The 13,858-nt window shown below is 49.1% G+C and overlaps 1 long non-coding RNA gene across 1 annotated transcript; it reads right to left on the bottom strand.

The window, feature by feature from the left end:
• Positions 1 to 3,291: 3,291 nt before the first annotated feature.
• LOC129471527 (uncharacterized) lies at positions 3,292 to 6,228 on the bottom strand. Its single transcript, XR_008653621.2, has 3 exons — positions 6,141 to 6,228; positions 4,845 to 5,003; positions 3,292 to 3,666 (listed from the first exon to the last, which is right to left on the bottom strand). It is a non-coding gene; the product is annotated as an uncharacterized lncRNA (long non-coding RNA).
• Positions 6,229 to 13,858: the final 7,630 nt, after the last annotated feature.

The raw sequence follows: 13,858 nt of genomic DNA, 5'->3' as shown, positions 1-13,858 counted from the left end.
AGAAGTAGCAGCAGCAGTGGGTGCTGACACATGGCGGCTCCTTCTCTCAAATCTCAGGACGGCTGTGAGGTCTGGGAAACCCACACCCCCATTGGGAGAACATTAGCTAATAGGAAGCACGAGGAACTTTTCTGCTCTTTAGAGACAGGGTCTCACTCTGTTGCTCAGGTTGGAGTACAGCAGCACAATCATAGCTCACTGCAGCTTTGACCTCCTGGGCTCAAGCCATCCTCCCACCTCCCTCCTGAGCAGCTGGGACTACAGATGTGCCACCCTGCCCAGAGGAAGTTTTAAATTTGACCAACATCTCCTAGCTAAGAGAGGGGCATGAAGCCCAGGCCCCAGAGACACAGTTCCTCTGGCCGCAACCTTTGCTTCCAAGCATCTGAGTAATTAACTGCCCATCGGGGATCAGGGGAAAGAGGCCCTTCCAACACCAGTGCAATATTCTTCTGCTTGGCCACATGAGGGCAGCACACGCCCGTATAAAGCCCAGCTCTGACTACAGCTACGTCTGGGGATGAGGATGTCACTCAGCTTCCAGAAGTAAGAACCAGCTGAGTTCATGCTTGCAAAGCCACCAGAGCTCTGTGCCCTACTGTGCCCACTCGCCCTACTCTACCCAGTGTCCCTCCTCCCACTGCCCTTGTTCACAGATATCATCCAATCCTCTCTCCAAGGTAAGTGTTTACTTAAGCGTTAAAGCCATAGGCTAAACACTCTCCCGTCATTTTCCATTCAGCAAATATTTACTGTGCACCTGCTTCATGCCAGGCACTATTCCTGGTGCTGGAGACTCAGTCACAAAACAGGCAGAGATCTCTGTCGTCACTGAACTCAGTCTCATGGAATGTTTGGGCTGCTGTCCCCCATGCAACATTTTATTATGTAAAATGTTCAAACATGCAGAAAAGGTGAAAGAATAGCACCCATGTAGTGAACCCCATAGACCCACCATCTTTATCACATAACTGCCCACTTATTTATCTCCTTATCCATTCACTCTACTTTTAAATGCATTTCCAAATAAGAAGGAGACATCACAATATCTCTGCTTGATATTGTTACCCAGAGGTCAGTTTATTTGTGCCTTTTAAAGGTAAAATCAACATATAGTGTGATGTACAGATCTTAAGTGACCCATCAAATGACTATTGACAAATGCACACACTTGTCCACCCAAATAGAATCAAGATAGAAAACATTGTTAGCTGCTTTTTATTAGCTCTGCAATTTTGGGCTGGTTATTTAACTTTTCTGGATTAGTTTTCAGAGTTAAAAAAATTAACGTTGTTGAGAGAATTAAATGAAATAATATGTGACAGTGCCTGGGGCACAATAGACACATGGGTTAAGCAGTCAGCCTGCCTCAGTGGAGTTCCCACTCCACTATGTTCTGGCTGTGTGACTTTGGACAAGTTGCTTAACCACTCTGAATCTCTGTTTCCTTCTCTGAAATAAGCCATAAAACTTACTTTTTAGCAACATTCTCAACCATGGCTGAAAACTAGAATCATCTGAGGAGCTTCTAAATATTACTAACATTTCCTAATTATTTGAAAATCTGTAAATATACTTTTGGATTAGAGAATGGTTAGAGTTAAGAGAACTGGGTTCCACTAACTTCTGCTAACATGGGTGTCAGCTCTCTGGGCCTCAGTTTTTCATCTCTAAAATGGCTGCATCATGGGCTTGTTATGATATATGAATGAGCTGATGGGTCTGAGAAGAGGTTGAGAGCTGTGAAGTGTTCCACCCGTATTAGATATCTTTATTTAGGAACATTGGCATCAGAAAGGGCCTTCTAGATCTTAGTTGGACAGAATTAGCCATTTTAGAAAAGAGGAACCAAGGCACATGGAAGAACCAAACTTTTTATCATACCTTAGAAAATTCAATCTGGCCTTGATGATGCCTCACGCTCCAGGGGTACAGTGACCCCAAACAGGTCATATCTTACCTTCCTCAGGCAGCCTCTCCCAATCACACAGGTATCTTTCTCTTTCCTCTCTTGTCTGCTTTATATAGTTAGGAATTTATTAGAAACTCTCATGTTTTCTACTATATAGAAGCAAAGAAATGAAATTGGTGGCACATCTACCTCCACTACCCATGCCTGTGCCCCAGACATTAATAATGGATTGCTGAACTTTTTCCCACTGAGTCCATGACTGCCTTAGCTGTCTATCCTACAGAATACTCAAGCAGACATAATCAGATAATCACTGCTGAAAGGTTAAATAAAATCTCTTTTGCTATTTTTCTGAGATGAAATTTAAATAAATATTGGCTGGCAATGTGAGTTGCTTTGTTTCCCCAAACAGAGTATCAATTCTTCAAGGACAGGACCATATATTATCTTCTTCCATATTCTAACAAATGTCCAAGTATTTTGGAAAGCAGATATCTTTAAGCTACCTTTCTTTGACTGGAGAAGCTGTGTGCCATGGTGGGCAGCACAGGGTCTCTGGAATAGACAATCCTGACTTTTAAACATAGTTCTGCCACTTGCTGGTTGGGTGACCTGGGGCAAAATGACTTCATTTTCTGAGCCCAATTTTCTCATCTACAAAATAGAGGAACATACTTGCCTCTCTTTCAAGAATATTGCAAAGATTTTGTGAGCCCATGCAGGTAAATCTCCTGGCACAGTGATTGGTACATGGCAAGTGCTCAGTAAATGACAACTTTGTCATTAGCGTGATGGTCAAGGTGGAGGAAGGAGGATGTGAGCTAAGTCTATACAATCATAAGTCAGACTCACTCACTGGAGCCTGACACAAAATAACAAAGACAGCCATCGGTGCCTGGAACAGGCAAGCACATGATAAATATGTGTCACTTGCACGGCAGTTAATACAGGTATTTGCCATTGCAAAGGTAACGCTTTCTGGGACAGAGCTAGATCAAGAAATGTCTGGGTGAATTTGTGCCTGGAAAGCACATGGGACCCTGGAGAGAAGGGAGTGAGGGCCTCACCATGCCAACTAGTCGGAGTAGGGCAGGTATGTCTGGGAAATGACCTGTCTGCAGGTGATGGGGAAGAAGGCGAGCCTGGCAGGTGAGACTGGGTGTGGAGAGGATGGGGGCTGGGGAGCCAGTGGGTGTCCCAGCAGGTGAGTGGAAGAACACAGCCACTTGTGAGAAGCTGAGGAGCAGAGACCCAGGCAGGCAGGTGGGAGACAGTTGGCACCCACTGCGTGTGGAGGTGCAGAGGAGGGTTCCAGGTTTGGGGGCAGGTTTGGGGGCAAAGAACAGAAGAGAGAGACACTCAGCAGGGGGTTGGGTCTAGGAAGGAGGCTTCATTCAGTTTAGCAGCCAAAGGGAAGTTCAAGGTCAGAAAGCTCTGTCAAGCATCCCCCAGAATCAGCAGTGATCTGGGGGTGGGCGTACTGTGAAGCTCCCCGAGGCTGCCCTCAGTTCTATTGAGATGCCCCAGCCCCTGGCTTCCCCAAGCAGCTCCCTCATGCTCAGCAGGATGGCACAAACATCACTCGCTCTCCTTGTCAGCGGCTGTCACAGCACATTTGTGGCAGCAGCATTCACCCATGCTTCAGGAAGTCGGTGAGGCTGGGTGCTTCAGGGGACGGCCAGATTTAGAGATGCCTCATATCCTCGGATGACATCAGGGGACTCACTCCCTGACCAAAGCAGTGGAAAATGGGACTGGAAAACAAAAAAGAAGGAAGAATAAATCTATTCAAATGCTACCGCCTTGATTGCATGGGGCCTTTTAAACATGTCCTGAGCAGCCGGGCGCAGTGGCTCGCGCCTGTAATCCCAGCACTTTGGGAGGCCGAGACGGGCGGATTACGAGGTCAGGAGATCGAGACCATCCTGGCTAACACGGTGAGACTCCGTCTCTACAAAAAATATAAACAATTAGCTGGGCGTGGTGGCGGGCGCCTGTAGTCCCAGCTACTCGGGAGGCTAAGGCAGGAGAATGGCGTGAACCTGGGAGGAAGAGGTTGCAGTGAGCCGAGATTGCACCACTGCACTCCAGCCTGGGAGACACAGCAAGACTCCATCTCAAAAAAAACAAAAACAAAAACAAACAAACAAAAAAAACCATGTCCTGAGCAGGGACAGAGAGAGAGGCCTCAGTCCTCATCTTCAGTTCTGTCATGAAGTAACTGTGTGTTGCAGAAAATATCACTCTGGGCTTCAGTCTCTTCACCTGTAAAATGAAGATAATTATACCTGCCTGGACAAATGGGGCAAAAGTGAGGCTTGGATGGAGAGCACAGACTCATAGGCAGGGGTGACAAGTGCAGGTTCTCTTGGGTGTTGACTCTGCCTGGTGGTGGCTGCCTGATCCCTGCATTGAGAAGAATGCTGAAGCCGAGGCCAAGCTGAGCCAGAGACAGTGCTATGATCGATTAGCTATGCCTGCCTCAGGTGCCAGATTGGAGGGTGCTCCTGCTATGCTATGTTTGCCATATCTATCCTAAATGGTTTTTAGGTATCATTATCATCATTTCTTCTTTACCCAAAGCCAAAAGCACCCTGAGAAGAGGCCAATGGGCAGGTCTGCACCCAGGAGGCTTTGGTGCTAATCCCACAGCCCTATTCTTCTTCCTTTTTCTTGGTTTTGTTTATTATTTTTTTTTCCTTTTTCTTCCTTATTTTTTATTTTTTATTTTTTCTGGGTAGCACAACCAGGTGAAGGAGACTCAGGTGAGACTTCAGGATGAAGATCAACAATGTCAAGCTCCGAAAGGCAGAAGGAACCGGAAGCCAACGTCAAGTTGGCAAAAGTCAGAGGCAGCAGAAAGAGAGCAGACAGCTGAGCCCAGCAGCAGAGTGAGGGAAGGTGCCTTTCAGTGGGCAGAGGTCAGACACACCTGAGGGCTGGGGGTGGAAGTGAGCATGAGGAAACTCGGCAAGGGGAGCAAACCCTTCCTCTGGGCACCTGCAAAGAGCCCCAGCTCTGCCGTCAGCGCAGCACTCTCCAGCTGCACAGCTCAGGGGAGCTACTGCTCTCAGAGCTTCAGTTTCCTCACCTGCAAAACAGAGGTTGTTGTGAAGGCTAAATGACACTACGTCATAGCAGTGTCTCATGACACCCCCCTCCCACCAGCCTTTGGGTCCCAAGGTCACCCTTGCAGGCCCAGCCCGTTGGCTCCATCTGGGAGACCCAGGGCCAGAGAAGCAGAGTGGGCTCATGAAAGACAGGAAGTGTGGTCTGGGCCATCAGACATTGAGAGCCTCTCTTGTGCCTGCTCCCAGGCTCTGACCCATTCACCATATCCCAGATTCTAAGTTGCCTGGAATTTAGACCTGTTTCTGCTCCGGGATCTCCAGTCCCTCTAGAAGCAGCTTGGAGTGGTCTGGGAGGTGGGACACTCGTGGCTGCTCCTTTGTAGCAGTTCTAGAACTTGCAAGCACGGGACAAAGATGACCATGATCATTTCGCTCCTCCCTCGGGGCTCCAGCCCCTTCCCGGGGAGTGCTATCAGGCTCAGGGCCCTGCATTCCAGTCCCAACAGGCCATTTCCTGGCTCAGAGGCCTCCGGCACCACTCTGGGCCTCAGTTTCCTCACCTGTCAGCTCCCTCCCAGCTGGGTGGCCATAGGTCTAAATAAGATCACGTGAATATATGAAAGGTCTCTGTAAACTGCAAAGTATTAGCTGTACGTTAACCTCTGTCCTCCCTGAAATTCACAACTCGCGGAATTACCGGGGGTCTTTTCTAACAGAACAGTGACAGGGGAGCAGATGGCCCCAGTTCTCTGAATCACACTGCACGGTCATCCCACCCCGACAACTGCCACATTTTCAGCTGTGTCCTCTTCCCTCCACTCCAGTTCAAAGAGCCTTTCAGTTACCCTAATCACACTACACATTACTTGCAGGCCTTGGAGCCTGTGCTCAAGCCATTCCTTCTGCCTGGAATGCCCTTTGCCTCCCTGCTTGGCAAACTCCTATGCATCCTTCAAGACTCAATGCCGATGACAGTTCCTGCCTGATACCTTCCCAAGGCAAAGGGTGTGCCTCCCTCAATGCGCTCCCCAGCCTCTATTTTCGAACCAGAGGAGTGAGAACAAACCGAGTTGGCTTGATGGATGTACCCCTGCCCCGCACACAGTAGGTGCTTAGCTGGTGTGTGGATTTGAACCTGTTGCCTTCGCCTCACTCACCCAGGACTGGTCTTGACATTCAGAGTTCAACTCACACCCTGGGCTGTGTCCAAGCCCTCTATTCTGTTTGGCTCAGATGGCCCCACGCTCCCTGGGGCAGAGCCATCCCAAGGCAGCCTCTGCCTTCATGATGCTGTATCTCTGTGTGTTGGGGTGTGTGGCCGTGGAGGGGCTGTGGTCACAGAGGAGCCAACCAGGAGCGCTGAAGGCCGCCCGTAGCCATGGAGACATGGCCCCTGGGCCAGCCAGTCCTGGGCTGGTCAGTGAATAAATAAACGTGGCCCATTTTTCTGCCTTTGTCCGGAGCCTCCCTGGGGCTTCCTGCTGTCAGCCCCAGCTGTGGGGAAGGCGGAATTTGCCTGATATCGCGGAGCCGCCGCCTGGCAGCGCTGAGCCTGGCCCAGGCCGCCTCACGCCAAGATTCATGCCCGGCTAACAAGCCCCACTTTGTTTCTGTGGGAAAGTCCAGCCTCTCAGGAAAGAGCCCTCTCTCCGGCCGGCCCCTGGTCTGGGGACTCAGCGAGGCAAACAAAGCCTCCATCCGCTGGCAACGATTCTCAGGCCCCGAAGTCCACCTCCGTTCCCCGGCCAGGGGAGGAGCTGCTCTGGGAGGCGGAACTCAAGCGCATCCCTTTGTCCCACTCATCCCGGAGGCCTGAGATGCCACCTGTCTGGCAGGTCTCCCCCACTGCCCCTGCCTCGCCTCTGGCTACAAAGTGTGGGCTCTGTCAGAGCAGCTGGCCTGGGCTGGGGCACCCAAGGCCTTGGGGAGCTCGGCCTGGCCCCTGCTCCCTGGAGTTGAAGCCTAATGGACCTGCAGATACGCCCCAGGGACTGGGTGGAGTCCTGATGGCACTGCTGTCCAGACGGTGACCTTGGCCTCATCACAGCACCTCAGCAGGCTCAGGACAAGGACACTAAGCCTGGCTGCCCCCCTCGGGTGTTGGAGTTATCTTCTCTAACCACAATGACAAGGAGTGGCCTTATTTAGCACTGGGCCTGTGCTGGGCTCTCCACCGAGGGCATTGCATGAGTGAACCATTGGAGAGGTTCTCCCATTTGTGAGCTCAGCTCAGACGTCTATAGGGGAGGACAGAAAGGTCACGGGAAAGACAGATGCTGCTCTGGGGATGGAGCAGCAGGCGCTCCGCTCGGCCTAGCAGGTCCCCAGTGACACAGCTCTGGCAGCTGTTACCCTGTAGAAACGTGGGTCCAGCCTTGTCCAATCTTCTGATTATCTTTCAAGGGAGTTGAACCTTTCTATTTTGATGTGAAATTTCCCAATTTGTAAAAATGTAAAACGAAGCAATATATCGTGGCTGAAAGCCCTCAGAGTCCAAGTTTTCTTATCTGTAAGGGAGGTGTCAGAAACAGGTGGCCTAGGGACTAGATGCAGCCAGCAAATAGGGTTTATCTGGTCCCCAGATAATTTTACAATAATTTATTATGGAGTCTATGTCATGCATTCCGAAGAGGAATATATAATGTACATGTAAGGCATAAAGAATCATGAAATACATATCCCTGAACCCACCTTCCAGCTGAGAAAATAGACCAACCCCAAGACTGCCCCTGCCAGCCCCTGCCCCCGCACCCCAGAGAGGTAACCACTGTGCTAAATTTTGTGTCTGCTATCCCCATGCTTTACATGTAGTTTTATATGTGGTTTTGTATTGATTAGTGTATTCAAGGCCACACAACACAGCTCTCGCTGACTCCCATCTTTTGGGTCCTTCCAGAAGCAGAGCCTGAGACAAGGGTATGAGGGCAGGAGATTCCAGAAAACACCAGCTGGGCAGTGGGAAGTGAGGCAAGGACAGGAAGGAGGCCCATGAAAGATGTATTATCAAGTGGCCCCTGTGTGGCAACTGGAGCTCAATCCTGCTGGGGGCATCTGGGAGACTGGGTAGAGCATGCACCTCCAAGCTATCCCACCTAATGGACCAGGGAGCTGGGGTATTTATACCCCACTCCCATCAGTCACTGGTTCGGGACTGCTCCCAGGAAGAGCTAATTCTCCAGCATTTCTGGCCTGCTATTTGGAAGGGCAGAGTGGATCTAGGGCCAGAGAGAGACCTCAGGAAAGGGATGCAGGGCGGGCAATGGAAGTCAAGCAGATGTGCACTGAAGGGGTCAGGCGAGGGGCTAGACCAGGACACCCACAGTGTCTGCTACACTACTTGAGTTGGCTTTGAATCCAGCTGGCTGGGCTTCCTACGCTATGAAGTCATTTGCCTGCTCAAATTCACCCACCAGAGGCACTTTCTATCCCACACCTACTGAATAAAAATTGTCTGTAGGGGGAGGTCTAGGCAGTCGTATTTTCAACACAGCCTCACAGCATCTGGATACTCACTAAGGTCACAAGCCACTGGCCCAGGAGATAAAGTGCATATGCTCAGCCTGTCATTCAAATCTGCTACCACACTCTGCTCCCACCCTTTCCTTCCCGTCCCTGTCCTGCTCCCTAGGCCACAGTCCCCTCAACCTGCTGGATTGTCTCTCAGAGGAACAGCCAGCCTCAGGAAATGCAACACTTGCAGGGAAGTTTGTGTGCACCAATTGCAGACTGGTGGGATTTAAGAAATGGCCCAAATTAAGGGTTTCTGAGTTACTCCACTTATCTCTTCTTGGCCTTAAGATTGCTTTTTATAAATTGAGATGACGGAAATGTTTCTCTCTTCCCCTAAGAGGCATAAAGGGAACCAATTCCATTTCATAATCCAAAACATAAGCCTTAATTTTCCATTTCCTCTGCAGCCACAGTAAAGCTGCTAATCCTTAAACCTGTGCTGATAGTCCCCATGTTGGACGCCAAAGGAATCTATAAGCTTACGCTGCTTCCCTGTGTTTTATCTGAATTGAACCCTGTACAACAGACATGGGAAGCAAAAGCCTTGAGATTATTAGGGGCTTCTTTAAGACAAGGGATGTATTTGCACTCTGTTGTGCAACATTTAGTGAGCAACTACTATGTGACTGGCACTGCACTGGATCAGGGAGACACAGAGGTGAGTAAGTCCCAACCCCTACCTACAGATGGAGCAGCTGATTGCTTTCTTACTATACGGTGAGCGGGGAGGTACAAGACGCAGGAGTATGACCCTGATGGTGGTGCTCTGGCCCCATGAGTTACCAAGTGATGCGGCAGTCAAGACTTCTCTTTGTCCTACCCAGGGATGACTCAAGATTGAACCTATGTGGAATACAGCTAAGGCAGTTTCTACATTAGCCTCTTCCTCACTCTTTGCAAGTTCAGTTCTAAAGACCACTGGCCCATCTAGGCTGTCCTGGACATTCTGGCTGCAGCCTGTCTACTCAGCAGGTGCAAGAAACTGCTACCAATCCTCTCCAGCCTCTTCTTGAATGTTGACTGCTAGATCAACCCTGTGGACAGCCAATTCCCAGATGGATCATCCCCATAGAAGTGGTTCCCAAACCTAGCTGCCATTGGAATCATGAGGGGGATGTGGAGAGCTTTTAGAAAATGCCCATGCTTGTTCTGCCCACAGAGATGGTAAGGATATTGGTCTGGGGTGCAGCTTGGCCTTAAAATTTCCACAGCTGATTCTAACGTGCAGCTAAAATGACGAACACTAACCTAGAAGGACAAGGCAGTGGTCCCGTGGACTATCTCCTTCTTTAAAATGGACAATTCACTTGGTATTAAAGGCTCTGAGACCCTGCAGTAAAGACTCCTGTTTAACTCAGTGTTTCCCAAACTTATTTAACCATGGAACCCTTTCCTCTCTGAACAGCTATTGACATTGGAAAAATAGCATTCTGCAGAACACACGCTAGGGCATGCTAGGGATGGAGCACCCACGGAGCCAGGGGTATGTGGAATAAAGAGGTTTCAGACAAGCCATCCTTTAGGGTGAGAAGGTCCTGGGAGAACTAGAAATAAAAGCTCTATAGAGGCAGAACTCATTCTGACCTTTGCCCATCATGAAGATTGTATTGTTGATCAAAAGATGCTCTCTCCATATGCTGACTGCTGGCTTGGCCATGTAACTTGCTCTGGCCAATGAAATACAATAATAATGACATTTATCCCTTCTGGGTTGAAGCTTTAAAAGCTGTTGCCTGGTACCATTGAGTTCTCTGGTTTCCTTTCATCATGAGACCTCAACATCCCTGATAGGGGCTGCTCCCTTAACTAAGGTCCCAGGGTAAAGGAGACACAGAACAGAGTACAGCCAATCCCCCATGGACAAGTAACTTCAGCAAGAAAGAAATCTTTGTAGTTGCAAGCCACTGATATTTGGGGGCTCACTTGTTACCACAGCATAGCATAGCTTTCACTGACCGATGCACTCATGGAAATGGTGCTGGTAACATGCTTGTTCTTGTCATAAAGCACTGAACATTTAGGCTGAGCATTCAGACCATCTCTATCATTTGAATCTTTCCTCTTGAGCATGTATTCCATTAAAAAAAGGAAAATGTGTTTCAAGTTTTACCCTCATGGTGACCCTTGCAGATGAAATCTCTCTTCTGCTCAGGATGGCAGGGTCAATTGGAAGCTCTAAGTGCATTCTTTGCTCAAATAAGACAACAAAATGCCTTTCCTGGAGGAGATGCCTAACCTTTAAAAAGTATTCTTTCAGAACTTAGACGTGCAGAAGGGAATGCTTTGGGGGACATGACTTTAAGACCAGTGAATGTTATTTTTGGTCTCTACCCAATACACACAGGCTCTAGGTCACCCACCTGGAGGGGAAATGGCTCAGTCAAAATGTCAAGGCAATAACTTCCACAAGACCTTTTGGTTTCCCGCTCTGGGGACAATTAGGCAACAGAGAGTAATGTATATCCAGCTCTAGAAGAGATGTCCAGGAACAGCATGGAGCTCGGCCTCCTGCTGGTTCACTGAAGTCAGCTGGATTCCCTAAATCTGACCCCTGCTGAAAAACATCTCCCTCACTCAGCCTATCTACCATGGTGCCTGTGATCCCACATTGCCGCCTTATCCCTTGAAGTTTCCCATAAACCTCTGTGATGGCGTTTTGCCCAATGGAGGCCAAAAGTGAGCTGCTGACTTGTGAATACGAATGTGTGATTGGCGTAAGGTTTGAGGATCAAAAGCGTGGTGTTATGGGATGCAAGTGAGCCAGAGGCAGCAGCACATGCTGTTCCTTCTGGGCCCAGGCAGGGATGAGGCTAAGATGAAAATCAGCCCAACACCACAGACCTGGTCAGGGCTCAGCAACAGGCAAACTGGGATTCAGTTGGTACACACTGGGGCACCTGAGCCTGCAGCTGAAATACGGAAATACTTCCCCCATGTTGTAAATAGCTGCTGTCATTGAGGATTAAAGCTTTAGTGGGGGAGTTCCAGGTGCAGTGACAGGCAGTAAGAGGGTGCCAGCTACTCCTTGAGGTCCCATTCCCACCCTCCTTACACTCCCATCCATGCAGAAACCAAAAGACATGGAGCTGCCTGGTCGCCATACGCCTTAAACGTGATTTGTTTTTTTGCCAGCTGAGAGCAAGGCCCATGGAAACAGAACCTAGCTGGTAGGTTACCAAAAAGTGAAAAAGAGTCACAGAGGGAGGTAGAGGCAAGAAGAGCCCGGAGACAAAATTCTCCAGCTTCTTTATGTGCAGGAGAGCCACAGTGCATTCTGAAGAAGAAGACAGCATCAAGCTGCTATTGAGAGCTAGGGAGGAGTCCCTCGAATGATTGTATTCAATGGGTTTCCAATGGGACCAGAACTCCTGAAGTCCTCAGGATGAAATGTCTGAGTAAGAGGTAGGGAGTCTTCATAAAAGACCTAAATACCTAAACAGTGTCCATCATAAATAAAGAGCTCCTGCAAATCAATAAAAAGGCAGATATCCCGATAGACATCTAGGTAAAAGATTCGAACAGGTACTTCACAAAATGGCCAATAAGTATATGTAAGGAGGTTCAATCTCATTACCAATCAGGGAAAGGCAAATTAAAACCACTAATATAACATCAAAGTAAAGAAGCCAGACAGCAAACAAACACTACATACTGTAGGACTTATTCGTATACAGTTAAAGAGCAGACTGGTAGAACTCAGGATAGTGGTTATGGTTGCTGTGGGCGGGGGGCTCATTACTGGGAGGGGACTTTGGGTCAACAGAGACTCTAAGATGCTGCTGCTAGAAGCTTTTTGACCTGGGTGCAAGTTTCATGGATGTCTAATGATTAGTTCGTGAAACCCACTGAGCTATCACTTAGGATTGTGCATTTTCCTATATGTCTGTTAAATTTCAGTAAAGAATGGTGGGGAGAATCTCTCAAGAAGATAATTCTATATTCATTCTCTCAATTTTCACACATCTGGTGGCAGAAAAAGTACTGAGAGAAAGATCTTTCTTGAAAAATATTTACCTGACTACATTTCCACCCCTTTCCACAACAGTGAGAGAACAGCTACGTTTGCTAGCTAACACGTGCTGTTTATAACATGTGTTTGGTGTGCAGAATCTCCACGTGGACAAGCCAGAGGGCTCCCTCTGAGAATTGTTTGTGTGTCCCCTTCTAGGGGACAATTGTCTATCCAGCACTTATGCATGCTGGGAACTTCCGCCTGCATCATCCCAAATCAGGCTCCCAGGAAGCTGTGACGGAGACTCGGTGAAGGAGAGTTGGCAGCCTGCACTTTACAGCTAAGGAAGCCGAGACTCAGAGAGGGATGGCAGCACTCACAAGACACCCAGTCACGTGCCAGGCTGGGAGGCGAGCCCCTGGGCATCTGGCTGCATGTCCAGCCTTCCTCTGTCGGGTCACAGCTGTCCGTTCTCATGGGAGCAATGTTCTCTGAAACTTGAAAGCAATGGAAAATCCAAACCAAGCACCGCCGTTTATTAATTGTACACAATTTCCCTTCCATCCATTTCCTTTTAATTCAGGCAAACACACATCCATATGCTGCCCAAGCAGCCTGCGCCCAGGCCTGGGGACTGGGTGCCCCAGGGGCCCCAGGGTTCTGGGGGTGGGTCATGGGGAAAGGCTGACTGGGTCCATGTTTGGGCAGTTCGAGGATGGCTGTGATTTTTTCCTGGAGAGCAGGGATCTGATACCTGTCCAGGGGCCTGACACAGCCTTCAAGACAAACTTACAGATGCCAAGCCCTGATACTAACTAGAGGGAGGAACTTCTGTCCCACTGCAGAAAGTGGGGAGGGGTTTTCTGACCCTGAGTGATGGAAGGACAGATGCCTGGGATCGGGCGTCAACTCCAGCCTCCCGGAGGTAGGGATGTTCAAGCCTATCTGCATTCAGGTTGGTGAAGCTCTTCCTTTCTCCCTTTCACCTCCTCCAGGTTCCTGGAGAGCCCACATCTCTCTCTTCTCCTGTCCTCAAGGAAAGGCCCAACCACCCGATGTGTGACCTTGGCCAAGACCTCCTCTCACTCCCAGCTTCAGTCTTCTCATCCAGAAAACAGGAAATCTGGACTCCGTAATGTCACAGTCCCTTTCGGCTTTCATATTCAGGAGTTTTCAGGCTTTGTTAGAAGCAAAATGCCCAGGCCCATCCCCTGTAGATTCAGGATGTGGTGCAGGCTCAGGCCAGGGTCAGGACTTCTGTAGGTTTCAACATCATCCCTGAGGGGTTGTCTGATGCCTGTTAAAGTGCACCCTCTATGACAGTGTGTCCCGAACATGGCTGAGTCAGTCTCTTGAGAGTTCTTGCTAGAAATCAGCATTTTTAAACACCTCCCAGAAGATTCCAATGACTAC

Source organism: Symphalangus syndactylus, chromosome 21 (assembly GCF_028878055.3).
Source record: "Symphalangus syndactylus isolate Jambi chromosome 21, NHGRI_mSymSyn1-v2.1_pri, whole genome shotgun sequence".
Classification (NCBI taxonomy): Eukaryota; Metazoa; Chordata; class Mammalia; order Primates; family Hylobatidae; genus Symphalangus; species Symphalangus syndactylus.
Note: the sequence above shows the minus strand (reverse complement) of the source record. Positions and strands in the feature narration are given on the sequence as shown.